The following is a 15,588-nucleotide window of genomic DNA, read 5'->3' on the forward strand; positions in this document are numbered from 1 at the left end:
CTCAGTCAAAGCGCACCTAAAGCACAATCAAAAATGCAGGTGACGTGCCAAGTTTTTATTGGTTGTCCGAACTTATTCTCCGCGTCCGGTGATCGGATGCAATAATTTGCCGAATTTGGAAGTACATTACAATGTCTTATTGATTAGAAAAATAAATTGTTTGAGATCTTTTTGATCTAGTTCAACTGTGTGCAAAGTATGAGACTAACAACTATGCATGTAAATTAAAGAATTATGATGCACATGTTATGCATAGTTATCGAACATATAAGACTCAAATGGAGATTAAGGGTTCGTTTGGGACGGCTTTTTTATTGCTTTCTAAAACAGAGTTTTTGTACAATTTTTTTTATTTTTGTACTAAAACTCCGTTTTACAAAGCAATAAAAAAGCCGTCCCAAACGAAGCCTAAAACTCAAGAAGAAATTGCTAAACTCAAAATTTACTAGTTCAAAAGTTCAAGATGAGCCAGAGGCACATTAGATTAAAAGTTGCATTAGTGGATGTTTATAGTTCCATTTCTTATCATATTATTCTTATCATATATCTATGTTTCAAGTTAATAGAATTTGTCAAATAATTAGTACACACATAAGTGAAAGTTCTAAAACATTATTTTTTGATATTTTTATTAATGCAAATGTATCTTAGCATATACACTCTAAATTTAGAAGACCTAATAATATGATGATGATGATGAAAGAAAATTATCATCTCGTTCGGAATGAGACGAAGTTCTCTTGGAAGGACGTGTTCATTTGGTACGGCTTGCCATTTGAGAAGGATTGAACATAAGGATTGAAAGTGACTGAATGTGGAATATATTGAATAAATTCAAAGAACAAATTCCAATTTATAGAAATAGGATGATTTCGTACAGTACAAAATTGAGTCCATACGTATGATTGTGAAGTTCGTATAGTACGATCTTGAGTTTGTACAGACGAACACAAATTGTCAAGAATAGTTATTATAATGAAATGACTTTTCATAAAGTTGCCTTTTCGAAGAGTCTTTTTGTACGACCTTTGACCAACCTGATCGTACAAACGAACAAGTGTTCGTCTGATATGATTGGTTAATAATGATTGTACATGTAGGTTGAACTCTTCCACATGCAGATCAACAACTAGATCGTGCAGACGGACAAGTGTTTATACAAACGATGTTCAAAAAATAACTATCCTTGATATGCCCGCCATGCTCGTACAGACAAATAATTGACTATTTGTACAACCGATGATGTGTTCGTACTATACGATTACCCAAAGAAAAAATAAAATTTCATCTATCTACTTTAGAAAAAAAATTATTTAAAATCTGGAGTATTCATATAGTAAGAAAGTGGTTCATACAGTACGAATGAAAAAAAAAATAATTTAGATTTTCTCATGTTGATCAAGATATTTTTTAAAACAATTCAAACAAGATCCACAAAACATAAAAATAAAAACAATAAAAATGAAAAATCAACCATAAAAAAGAGAAAAGTCAAACAAAACAAATCACAAACAAAAAACAAAAACACAATCATAAACACCATCATTAACACAAAAGAAATACACAATAAATGCAATTTACATAATTGCAATTGTCAAGCATGAATATCAATTGCACCCAATGTGATTTTTAAGGTGCTGAAAATTTTAAAAATTAGTTTTTTTGTGAAAATGTCTACAAGTTAATTTTTAGTTACTATATGGTGTAGCTCAATTTCACATTTAGTTCCATGATCTCTAATGAAGTGATGTATTATATTAATATGCTTAGTCCTAGTATTGAATTGGATTCTTTGAAATACAAATGATACTTGTATTATTACAAAAAAAATTAGAATAGTACTAATTAAAAAGCCTAAATTTGATTTTTGACAGATCTTTTGATTCAAATATTATTTCCGTTAGCAAAAAATGGGTATAACTTTGCACCGATAAAACTTTTACTGCTTAACTTTTGGTATGTTTTTGAGATAATGATTTTGCACGTTTTGAGTATTTTCTAGAAATTTTTCTCCGGGTATTCTGAATTCCCTGGGATTTTTATCGAATAGAAAATTATCGAGATGTCAAAAAATATTGTTTCAGTGTAATAAAAGCTTTGAAATGATATTTTACATGATCTCTAGAAACTAAGAATTCTGAACCATTGAATTTCTATTGTCTGTCGTTATACTCTCTGACGATATTTTGATAAGAATATAATTTCTCTGAGTCTGATATGATTTGATGTTTGATGAGATTTGAATGGTATCAGAAGGAAGTTATAAGGGGCCGAAATCCTTTGAGATTCTATCAATGTCAGGGAAGGGAGGCATAAGGGGCCAGAATCCATTGAGATTCTGTTTTGGAGGAAAGGATTCATAAGGCTCAGAAGTCATATGCTAAATATTTGAAGTTGATTGATCAAATTAAATCTGATAAGAAATCTGAGCTAAGAATTTCTGATTCTGATATTATTTTTTGTAAGAATAGGATGTGGGTTCATATGTCTGGAGATCTGAGAAAAGAGATTATGCATGAAGCTCATTATTCAGGCTATACTATTCATCTAGGAAGTGGTAAGATGTACGAAGATATGAAAAGTTTATTTTGGTGGCCTGAAATGAAAAAGGATGTAGCGGAGTTTATTTCAAAATACGAAGCCTGTCAATTAGTGAAGGTAGAACATCAGCGATCAAGAGGTCTTTTGCAGTCGTTACTTATCCCTAAGTGGAAGTGGGAAGAGGTAATAATGGATTTTCCTATGGGTTTCCCCAGATCAAGGCAAGGACATGATGCTATTTGGGTTATTGTTGATCTATTAACGAAGTCTACACATTTTCTTTCGATTAGACAGACAGATCCGGTGGAAAAGTTAGCTCAGATCTATGTTAAAGAAATTTTCAGATTACATGGTGTGCCGAAAGTGGTTGTATCTGATCGGGATGGACAGTTTACTTTCAGACTTTGGAGAGGTATTCAACAAGGATTGGGTACGAAGTTGCATTTCAGTACGGCTTTTCATTCGCAAACTGATGGACAATCTGAGAGGACTATTCAAGTAATTGAAGATCTTCTGAAATTATGTGTTTTGAATTTTGGAGGTAGTTGGGAAGATCATATCCCACTAATAGAATTTGCATATAATAACAGTTATCAGACGAGCATTGGCATGGCACCTTACGAAGCTCTGTATGGCAGAAAGTGTATAACTCCTTAGACTTTGACTAAGGTTGTAGATAGATAAATGATGGGTTCAACTTTTGTGGATGATACTATAATGAAAATCAATCTGATTAAAAAAATATTAAAATCTGCACAAGATAGACAGCAAAAATATTACAATCAAAAGCACAGATTGGTTGAATTTCAGGCTGGTGACTTTGTGTATATCAAAGTCAGTCCTATGAAAGGTGTTAGCAGATTTAGAAGAGTAAGTAAGCTCAGTCCAAGGTATGTCAGACCTTTTGAAAATATCGAAAGGGTTGGTAATTCTGCTTACAGGTTGTTATTGCCTAATCAGATGTCTGATATACACAATGTGTTTCATGTATCCTCTTTGAGAAAATGGATATCTGATTCTAAAAAGAATCTTTCTGCAAATGATGTGGAGGTTCAGGCAAATCTGGAGTACAAAGAAGAACTTGAAAAGATTTTGAACTTTGATGTGAGAAAGCTGAGAAACAAACAGATTCCTATGGTTAAGGTATAGTAGAAGTTCAGAACGGCAAGAGAGGCTACTTGGGAAAAGGAATCGGATATGAGACAGTTTTATCCAAGTCTATTCTAACTCAGTTTTGCTTTGGGAATGTCGAGGACGACATTTTTCTTAAGGTGGGTAAATTGTGAAACCCTTAAACTTTCAAGTTACTTTTGAAGAGAAAAAAAAAGTTTATGCAGTTAGTATATACGAACCATCTGTATGAACTGAAGAAAGTTTTGAAAATCTGTATGGTTAGTCTGTACGAACTGCCTGTACGAACTAATTAAAGTGTAGGTTTGTCTATACGAACCTGAGTTCGTCTGGACTAACATAACAATTATTTTTAGCTAGAGAGCATCATCTAGGGATGAAATCAACCATCGTCTGTACGATCTGTGCCCAAAGGAGATCGTCTCGGGATGAACGAAGAGCATCGTCTGGACGATCGAGTTCATTAAATAGATGATTTTAGATATTTTTGAAGAGAGAGAAAGCAGAGAGAGAAAGAGAAGGGAAAAGGGAAGAAATCCAAGTTTTGGGTGACTTTGGTCCTTTTTCGTCGGTCGCTGCAATTGGAAAGTTGATCAACTCGAGGTAAGATACATTATGCCTTTCTCAATTTTCAGAAATGTGATTTTTGATGGATTTTTTGTTTAAAATTTTATTTCCGTTAGCAAAAAGTGGGTATAACTTTGCACCGGTAAAATCTTTACCGAGTAACTTTTGGTATGTTTTAGAGATGATGATTTTGCACGTTTCGAGTATTTTTTTGTAAATTTTTCTCCGAGTATTCTGAATTCTGTGAGATTTTTATCGAATAAAAAATTATCGGGATGTCAAAAAATATTGTTTCAGTCTAATAAAAGCTTTGAAATGTTGTTTTATACGATCTCTGGTAATTTAGTGATTTTCTAAATTGTGTATTTTTTATTCATTGGCTTTCTGTCGTCTGTCGCTATAAGAAAAGGTGAAATTTTGATATGTTCTCAATTACTCTAGATTTGTTATGATATGATGATTTGATGTTTGATATGATTTGAATTATATCAGAAGGGAGTTATAAGGGGCTGAAATCCTTTGAGATTCTGTCTGTGTAAATGAAGGGAGGCATAAGGGGTCAGAATCCATTGAGATTCTATCTGGGTCTGGGAATATAAAAAATGAATTCTGATCTGATAATTATGTATATCTGATATGTTCTGGTGCTGTAAGCATAAAGGGAGACATAAGGGGCCAAAATCTTTTAAGATTCTATCTATGTCAGGGAAGGAAGACATAAGGGGTCAGAATCCATTGAGATTCTGTCTGGGTCAGAGATATGTGATTTGAACTTTGATTTGAATTCTGATTTGAATAATTCTGTGACATGAATTTGATTCAATTCTTTTATCTCTGTTATCTTATATGTCATGTATGAATCTCTGCATTATGTTTGATTTCTATTATGTATGAATTTCTTAATGATGTCTGATTATTTTGAATTATATATGAGTATCTGAATTTTATACGGCTATTTGAATAAACTATTTTTAAAGTTTTTGTTATTTATTTTGACAGTATCTTGGAATTCAGATTGGCTAGTGTAGTCTTGCTGAGTTGTTAGCTCACTATGGTTATCTTCATGGTTTTCAGGTTCTGGGAAAGAGAAAGAATTTTGGACTAGTCGTTCAGGATCTGATTTGCAGTCATAGGTATTTTGTACTTTTGATTTTTATACAGTCATGGCTAGTTTACTTTCTGTTCTGTATATGTTATTTGAAGCCATGTACTGTAATGTATTTTAAGAATGAGAAGAAAGAAAATCATGGATGAGATTTTTTTATATATTTGGATGTTTATAGTAGCTCTATGTTTTTCTGTATGTCTGTATATTGGAAGAAAAGTCTGAAAATAAATTCCAAAACTAAATCCTGGATTCATCTGTCGTGACTCAACGCGATGGGATTCATTCTGATCAGGTTGGGTCATGACAAATTAAAGTGGTATCAGAGCTATAGTTTTGGAATTTTGGATTATAATACAAAGCTATAAGAATTGATTTGTAAGTCTGGTGGGGGTAGTTTTAGTATATCTGGATTTTTATTATTTTTTATTTATGTGCATATACATAGTTGCATTCTGTGTGATTATGGATCCATCAGACCCAGATATGACTTATGGGCAGAGTGCTAGTCAGGCAGCTCCTTTAAATAGTTATAATCTAACAATTGGTTCAGATCCAGTTTCTCAGTTTGCTGCACTGATAGCTCACATGATGGGTGATGCACAGAACAGAGTTTTTGTTATTAGATCTGAGGATATAGATAGACATCTTCAAATATTTTTGAGATTAAAACCTTTGAGATTTGAGGGAACAATTGAGCCTAGAGCACTAGAGGCCTGGTTGAGGAGGTTGGAAAAGACCTTTGATGGCATGCAATGTCCTCCTGATAGAATGGTATCATTAGCAATTTTTTTGTTGGACTGAGAAGCATAGCGCTGGTGGATGGGCCAGCAGGAAGAGAAATTTCAGGTAAACTAAATTCTTTGATCTCATGGGAAGAATTTTCTGAAGTATTTAGATAATGGTTTGTACCCCGTTCTCCAAGACAGTAAATGTAGGAGACTTTTCTGAGGTTAGTTTAGAGAAGCAAGACATTTTTACAATACGAAGCTGAATTCACTAGTTTAGCAAGATATGCTCCATAATTGGTGAGTGAGTACTTATGCTGAGAAGTGTTATAAATTTTTTAGGGGACTTCAAGATAGTTTGATGCAACCCCTGGTACCATTTTATATTTCTGATTTCTTTGAGCTTGTGGAAAGAGGTCGACTGATAGAGAATGATCTGATAGCTACTTAGCAGCGATGGACTGCTAGTAGGAAGAAGTTTAGTGGTGAGAATTCGGGAAGTGGTTTTTCTGGGAAGAAGAATAGATTTGTATCTGGAGATTCCAAAAGGAGTGGATAGTCAGTATCTGTTATAGTTTCTGGTAGTGGCAGTATGGCCAGTTCTAGTTCAGTTAATGGGACACCTGTGTGCCAGACTTGTGGACGATGACATTTTGGTCAATGTTATAGGATGACTGGTCAGTGTTTCAGATTTGGTTAGCTAGGACATCGGATAGTAGAGTGTCCATAAGCCGAATTTGATCAGCGATCTGAGTCCAAATCCGAGAGTTTTGTCAGGCCAGCGGGAAGGCCGAGGATAGTTCCTCCCCGTATTATTTTTGAAGGATCCTCTTGTAGAGCAGGTGGTTCGAGTTCGGTGGAAAGGAGACCACCTAGTGGTAATTAGAGGGATCCTAGTAATTCTGTAGCTCAAGCTCCAGTTCAGCCACGTATGTACAGTTTGAATCAACAAGAGGCTCGGGATGCTCCGGATTTGGTGACAGGAACTGTTTACATTTTTGAACATCCCTATCATGTTTTGTTTGATTCTGGAGCTATTTATTCGTTTATTTTTTAGCGCTGTTTTGATGCTTTGGAACTGGCTTTAGTTATGTTGCCTGTTTTGCTTTATGTTATTTTGACGACTGGAAATAATTTGATAGCCAGGAAGTTTTATTTATGTGACATTGAAATTTCTGGTAAGAAGTGGAAGTTTCGTTTGATTTTATTACTGATTTCTTCATATGACGTGATTTTGGGTATGAATTGGTTGAGTTTGTATGGGGCTCAAATTGATTGCTTGAAGATGCAAGTCACTTTGTTTATGGATGGTGAAAGTTGTGTATTCTAAGGATTAAGAGGTGTTTTATACTGTTTGATTTCTTTGTTGGAAGTAAGAAGATTGTGGAAGAAGGGTTGTATGGTACTCTTGGCGTTAGTGCAAGATATGAATATAGATGTGGGTTTTATTTATGATATCCCTGTAGTACGAGATTTTTTGGATATTTCCTGAGGAGTTAGTTGGTGTACCTCCGGACAGAGATGTTGAGTTCTGTATTGATGTATTTTCGGGTACGGCTTCGATATCTAAGGCTCCATACAGGATGGTACCAAAGGAGCTTGGGGAGTTTAAAGTTCAACTCCAGGAGTTGGTGGATATAGGATTTGTTTGTCGGAGTATTTCTTCTTGGGGATCACCTATTCTGTTTTTGAAGAAAAAGGACGGTATAATACGAATGTGTGTTGACTATAGAGATTTGAACAAAGTCATAATTAAGAATAAGTATCCGTTACCACGAATTAATGATTTGTTTGATCAGCTTGTTGGATATTCTGTATTCTTAAAGATTAATTTGAGATCTGGTTACTATCACGTGAAGGTAAGAGAAGCAGATGTGATGAAAACAACTTTCAGTACTCGGTACGGACACTACGAGTTTTTGGTCATGCCTTTTGGGGTGACTAATGCATTAGCTATTTTTATAGACTTGATGAATAGAGTATTCAAAAAATATCTGGATCAGTTTGTGATTATTTTCATAGATGATATTCTGGTATATTCTTCTTCTGAGGAAGATCATGCCAAACATTTAAGAAGTGTGTTAGAGATCTTGAGGCATCATCAGTTGTATGCAAAATTCTACAATTATGAATTTTGGCTGAAAAGCATTTCTTTTCTGAGACATGTAATGAGTGGTGAAGGTATTTCTGTTGATCCCTAGAAAATTCAAGCAGTTGCTAATTGGCCAAGGCCTACTACGGTATTTGAGATTCATAGTTTCTTAGGCATGGCTGGATATTTTAGGAAATTTGTGAAGGAATTTTCTCAGATTTTTGCACCTCTGACGAGACTAAATTAGAAGTCAGTAGCTTTTGTTTGAGCACCAGAGTGTGAAGCTAGTTTTCAGATATTGAATGATTGTTTGACCTCTACTCCAGTGTTAGCACTTCCATCTAGTACGAAAGGATTTCAGGTATTCAGTGATGCTTCACTGAGAGGTTTGGGATGTGTTCTGATGCAGCATGGTCGTATAATAGCTTATGCTTCAAGATAGTTGAAACCACATGAAAAGAATTATCCGACTTATGATTTGGAATTGGCTATTGTATTTGCTTTGAAGATTTGGCATCATTACTTGTATGGCGTCATGTGTGAGATTTTCACGGATCATAAGAGTTTGAAGTATATATTCACTCAAAAGGATTTAAATTTGAGGCAAAGAAGATGGCTTGAGTTGATCAAGGACTATGATCTGACTATTCAGCATCAGCCTGATAAGGCTAATGTGGTGGCAGATGCTTTGAGCAGGAAGTCTTCCAGACTGTCAGGTGTACAGCTCACTTCTGATGAGTATCTCATACAAGATATGAAAAGATTATGACTGGAGGTGATTTCCTCTTCTGATCGGGATTCTAGTATTGTGACTCAGATGAGTATTCAACCATATTTGGAGGAAAGGAAATGAGACTCAAAAGTCAGATGCAGAATATTTGAAGTTGATTGATCAGATCAAGTCTAGTAAGAAATTTGAACTTCGAGTTTTAGATCCTGGTATTATTTTTTGTAAGAATAAGATGTGGGTTCATATGTCTGGAGATCTGAGGAAAGAGATTCTGCACGAAGCTCATTATTTAGGCTATACTATTCATCCAGGAAGTGGTGAGATGTACGGAGATATATAAAGGATATTTTGGTCGCCTTGAATGAAAAAGGATATAGCGGAGTTTGTTTCAAAATGCGAAGTCTGTCAGTTAGTGATGGCAGAGCATCAGCGATCGGGTAGTCTTTTGCAGTCGTTACCTATCCCTGAGTGGAAGTGGGAAGATGTAACGTTGGATTTTGCTATGGGATTCTCCAGATCAAGGCAAGGACATGATACGATTTGGGTGATTGTTGATCGACTAATAAAGTCTGCATATTTTCTTCCAATTAGATAGACGGATCTGGTGGATAAGTTAGCTCAGATTTATCTTAAAAAATTGTCAAATTACGTGGTGTGCCAAAAGTAATTATATCTGATCAGGATGGATGGTTTACTTCTAGACTTTGTAGAGGTATTCAGTAAGGATTGGGTATGAAGTTGCATTTTAGTACGTCTTTTCCTCCGTATATTGATGGACAATCTTAGAGGACTATTTAGGTACTGGAAGATCTTCTGAGATTATGTGTTTTAAATTTTGGAGCTAGTCGGGAAGATCATATCCCACCGATATAATTTGCATATAATAATAGTTATCAATCAAGCATTGGTATGGCACTTTATGAAGCTTTTATGGCAGAAAGTGTAGAACTCCTTTGACTTTGACTGAGGTGGGAGATAGATAATTGATGGGTTCAACTTTTGTGGATGATACTATAATGAAGATCAATCTAATTAAAGAAAGGTTAAAATCTGCGCAAGATAGACAACAAAATATTACAATCAAAAGCACATATTGGTTGAATTTCAGGCTAGTGACTTTGTGTATGTCAAAGTCACTCCGAAGAAAGGTGTTAGCAGATTTGAAAGAGTAAGTAAACTCAGTCCAAGGTATAACAGACCTTTTGAGATCATTGAAAGGGTTGGTAATTCTGCTTACAAATTGTTATTGCCTGATCAGATGTCTGACATACATAATGTGTTTCATGTATCCTTTTTAAGAAAATGGATATATGATTTTGGAAAGGAACTTTCTACTGACGATGTGGAGGTTCAGGCAAATCTGCAGTACAGAGAAGAGCTTCAAAAGATTTTGGCTAATAATGTGCGAAAGTTGAGAAGTAAACAGATGCCTATGGTTAAGGTTCAGTAAACATATGTCCATAAAGTTCAGAACAGCTAGAGAAGCTACTTGGGAGAAAGCATCTAATATGAGACAGTTGTATCCAAGTTTTTTTTGACTCAGTTTTGATTTGGGAATGTCGAGGATGATATTTTTCTTAAGGTGGATAGATTGTGAAACCCTTAAACTTTCAAGTTATTTTTGAATTTTTTTGTCTTTGTGTAGTTATTACCTACGAACTGAAGAAAATTTTGAAAATCTATATGGTTAGTTTGTACAAACTGCATGCATGAACTGAGTAAAGTGCAGGTTCGTCTGGATAAACAGAACAATTTTTTTCAGTTCATCTGGATAAACAGAACAATTTTTTTTGTTAGAGAGCATCGTCCATGGACAAAATCAACTATCGTCTGTATGATCTGTGTCCAGAGGAGATCATACCGGGATGAACAAAGAGCATAGTCTAGATGATTGAGTTCATTAAATAAATGATTTAAGATATTTTTGAAGAGAGAGAAAGTAGGAGAGAGAAAGAGAAGGGAAAAAGGAAGAAATCTGCATTTTGGGCTACTTCGGTCCGTTTTCATCCGTCGCCGTAGTTGGGAAAGTTGATCGACTCGAGGTAAGGCACATTATGCCTTTCTCAATTTTCAGAAATATGATTTTTGATGAATTTTTTATTAAAATATTATTTTCATTAGCGAAAAACATGTATAACTTTGCACCGGTAAACTTTTACCGCGTAGCTTTTGGTATGTTTCTGAGATAATGATTTTTCACATTTTGAGTATTTTCTGGAACTTTTTCTCTGGGCATTCTGAAGTCTGTGGGATTTTTATCGAATAGAAAATTATCGGGATGTCAAAAAATTTTGCTTCAGTATAATAAAAGCTTTGAAATTATATCTGATAATTATGTATATCTGATATGTTCTGGTGCTGTAAGCACAAAGGGAGAAATAAGGGGCCAGAATCCTTTGAGATTCTATCTGCTTCAGGGAAGGGAGGCAAAGGGGCTAGAATCCGTTGAAATTCTGTCTGGGTCAGGGATATGTGATTTGAACTTTTATTTGAATTCTGATTTGAATAATTCTGTGGCATGAATTTGATTCAATTCTTCTGTCTCTGTTATCTTATCTATCCTGTACGAATCTCTACATTCTGTTTGATTTCTATTATGTATGAATTTTTGAACGCTGTCTGATTATTTTAAATTTTGTATGAGTATTTGATTTATGTACGGCTATTTGAATAAACTATTTTTAAATTTTTTGTTCTGTATTTTGAGAGTATCTGGGAATTCAGATCAACTAGTGTAGTCTTACTGAGCTGTTAGCTCACAGATTCTAGGAAGGGGAAGGAAGTTTTGGACTAGCTGTTTAGGATTTGATTTGCGATCATATGTATTTTGTACTTTTGATTTTTTGTACAGTTATGGCATGTTTACTTTCTGTTGTGTATCTGTTCTCTGAAGCCATGTACTGTAATATATATGTCTATTTTAAAGAATGAGAAGAATGAAAATCATGGATAAGATTTTCTGTATATTTGGTTGTTTATAGTAGCTCTGTGTTTTTCTATATGTCTGTGTATTGGAAGAAAAGTCTGAAAATAAATTCCAAAACTAGATTCTGGATTCATCCGTTGCGACTCAACACAATGGGATTCATTCCGATTAGGTTTGGTCGTGACACTTATTGGTTTAGCTTTATCCATTTCATACTTCTTAAGGATGTCCTTAAAGTTTTTTTATTGACTAAAAAATATTCAATCCTCTTTCTATTTTTTTCTTAAGCCAAGAATGTAACTCAAGTCTCCCATCAAACTTACTTCAAATTCATTACTCTTCATTTTCGAAAAATCATCACAAAGGTTTTTATTAGTGGATTCAAATAAGATATCATTAACATATATTTGAATAATGAGAATGTCAATTCCGACTCTTTTTTTAAGAATAGAGTGGTGTCCACACTCACTTTAACAAAAGATTTTTTTAGTAGGAATGTGCTTAACATTTCATATCATTCCCTAGGTGCTTACTTTAATCCATATAATTAGGAAACTATGACTTTTCAAAAACCTAGAGGTTGCTCAATATAAACATCTGCTTTTATCATCCCATTAAGAAAGACACTCTTAACATCCATTTAAAATAGTTTAAATCCTTTAAAACAAGCAAAAGTTAGAAGTACCTTTATTGCTTCAAGTCTAGCTACAGGGATAAAAGTCTCCTCAAAATCAATCCCTTCTATTTGATTGTACCCCTTAGCCACCAATCTTGCATTATTTCTAACTAATACACCTAAGTCATTCATCTTATTTTTAAAAATCCATTTAGTTTCAATAATACTTTGATTTTTAGGTCTTTTTACTTACTCCCAAACAATATTTCTAACGAATTGATTTAACTCTTCTTACATAGCTAAAATTCATAAGAAAGTGTTTGATTTATATTAGTAGGTTCAATCATTGAAATAAATACTGAGTGGTTCACTTCTTTGTGAAGTCTATGTCTACTTCTAACTCCTTCACTCGGATCTCCTAAAATCAATTCTTTAGGATGACTTTTAGAATATTTTCATTCTCTAGGCAATGTATTTTCTATTCCAACCTTTTCTTCAAGATTTATAATTATAGTACGAACACATCATTATGTGTATGAACCATCAATTATTCATCTATATGAGCATGATGGGCATTCTAAGGATAGTTATTTTTAAAACATTATTTATACAAACACCTATTTGTCTGTATAATCCAGTTGTCAATTTGTATGTCGATGAATTCAACTGGCAGGTACGATCATTATTTATTGATCATACCAGACGAATACCTATTTGTCTCAGCAATCAGGTTAGTAAAGGTCATATGAAATGACTCTTTGAAAAGACAACTTTATAAAAAGTCGATTCATTGCAATAACTATTCTTGACAATTTGTGTTCATTTGTACAAACTAAAGATCATACTGTACAAACTTCACAATCGTATGTACATACTCAATTTTATGCTCTACGAAATCGTTTATTCTTTGAATTTATTCAATCTATTCCATACTCAGTCTCTTTTAGTCCTTGTGTTCAATCCTTCTATAATGGCAAGCTGTAGCAAACAATTACATCCTTCTAAGGGAACTTCAACTTGTTTCAAATGAGATGATAACTTTCTTTCAAGGGGTACTAGAGCCAATTTCAAAAATTAAGGTTTAGACTTTTTTTAAAAAATGATCATGGCTAATTTTGAAAATTGGAATACTCCTAAATGATATTTAATCACCATACAACCTTTATTCTATAACATTCCTTTTTATTTTAGGAAAAATTGCATGTCAACTTTTTTGTAATCACGTAACTATCACATGTGGATATTAGTACAAGAAGGTTACACTAGACCTACTAGACTTGTTGATGGCATTAGAATTGAAACACGATTCACTGATTGGACATTAGAAGAAAAAGAATTAATACAAATAATTGTCAAATGTTTAAATAGTTTTTTCTGTGCTTTGAAATCTACGGATTATATTTGTGTTTCTACTTGTAAAACTAGAAAAGAAATTTGGAATAGACTTTGTATAACTTATGTAGGAACAAACGAGGTAAAGTAATTTAGGTTGAATATTTTATTACATAACTATGAAATATTTCACATGAAATCAGATGAGTCAATTCCTAATATGTTTATAAGTTTTACTTAGATTGTTACTTTATTGCATGCTTTAGGTAGAGAACTTATAAATTCGGAAAAAAATTTCTTGAATATTTGAAAACTTTTTTAGATCTTTTTTAATAATAAATCGCTAATCCTAAAACATGTAGTTGGTTTATAGAAATGATTACCACAGATAAAATTTTAATGATAAAATTATAATTGCAATAAAATAAAAAAATGTGAAAAAATAAAAGGAAACATAAGAACACCAAATTTTATAGTGGTTCAATCCAACTAGATCTACATCCACTTCGTAGAGACTCCTTCTTCAAGTATTGAACTAAACACAAGTGACTATCATTTTGTCCCAACAGCAAGGCGGAGAAGCCATTACAAACTCTCTTCCACCAACCCGATGTGGTATAGAACTATCACCTTTTACACTCTCCAGCTGATGGTAGCATACCTTCTCCTCCTTTTTCTCCCTCCTAATAAAGGAAGAGTATCTACTCATCCTTTTTCACACTCCTAGTGAGGATAGAGAATCTACTTGTCCTTTTTTACTCTCCTAGTGAAGGTAGAGTACCTACTCATCCTTTTTCACCCTCTTGGTGAAGGTAGAGAACCTACTCGTCTGTTTTTACCCTCTTGGTGAAGGAAAATAACATACCATATGATTATCCATTATAATTAATCTTAGTTTGATTTCTTATATTCATAATTAAATAATGTAATATAATCAAACTTCATATAATATGAACTTGATCGTACAATATGAATAGTTCAAATATTAAAATATTAAATATACCTAATTTAAGTAGCCAAGCTTCAATGGTGGGGAATCTAAACATAGCTGATCATCTTATATGATAAGATGGACTTATAGTATGATTAGTTATTGACCATGATATATTTATCAAATTTAATTAATATTTTAATTAATTTCTAATTAAATAAATCATATAGTATGAATTTTGGAAAAAAATTAAAATTTTAATTTCACTCCCCTTTGTGTGTGTGTATGTTTACTATGACAACATGCACTGAATGTAGAAATTGACTAAAAAAAGTAAAATATAGTCTCTTTCAAACTATGACTAATTGACTCAACACTTTCTTGAGCTCTATTTCTTTGACGTTGTTTGTGTATATTGAGCCTCAAATATTAATAATGCATAGAAAGTATATGTAATATATAAAGTAGGGATAAGTACATAAATGCCCAATCATGTTTGTAATCATCAAAATAATCAACTCATTTTTAATGATGGCAAATATTATTGATTGGAACTTAAATTTGCAAGTTAAATTTGTATTTCTTGCTAAGTTCTCCCTCACTAGGTGCTTTATTTTACAAACGAGGAAAATTTTTATTTTTAATTTTCATTAGTTTTCTTAATTTTTAAACCAAACACATTTTTTACATATAATTAACATAGCATAACACATAACTTTTGAAGAATAATAAAAAGTAATTTAAACATTACTAGTAGAAACAATTAATACAACCAACACTACCTACTCCCCCTTTTGGCAAGACAAAAAAGGAGAATTATAAATAAACTATAGTACAGTGAAAAGGTAAGCCTAAAAATAGATAGTATAGTTAAACACATGATATACAT

The sequence above is a fragment of the Dendrobium catenatum genome, unplaced genomic scaffold (assembly GCF_001605985.2).
Source record: "Dendrobium catenatum unplaced genomic scaffold, ASM160598v2 fragScaff_scaffold_1615, whole genome shotgun sequence".
NCBI lineage: Eukaryota > Viridiplantae > Streptophyta > Magnoliopsida > Asparagales > Orchidaceae > Dendrobium > Dendrobium catenatum.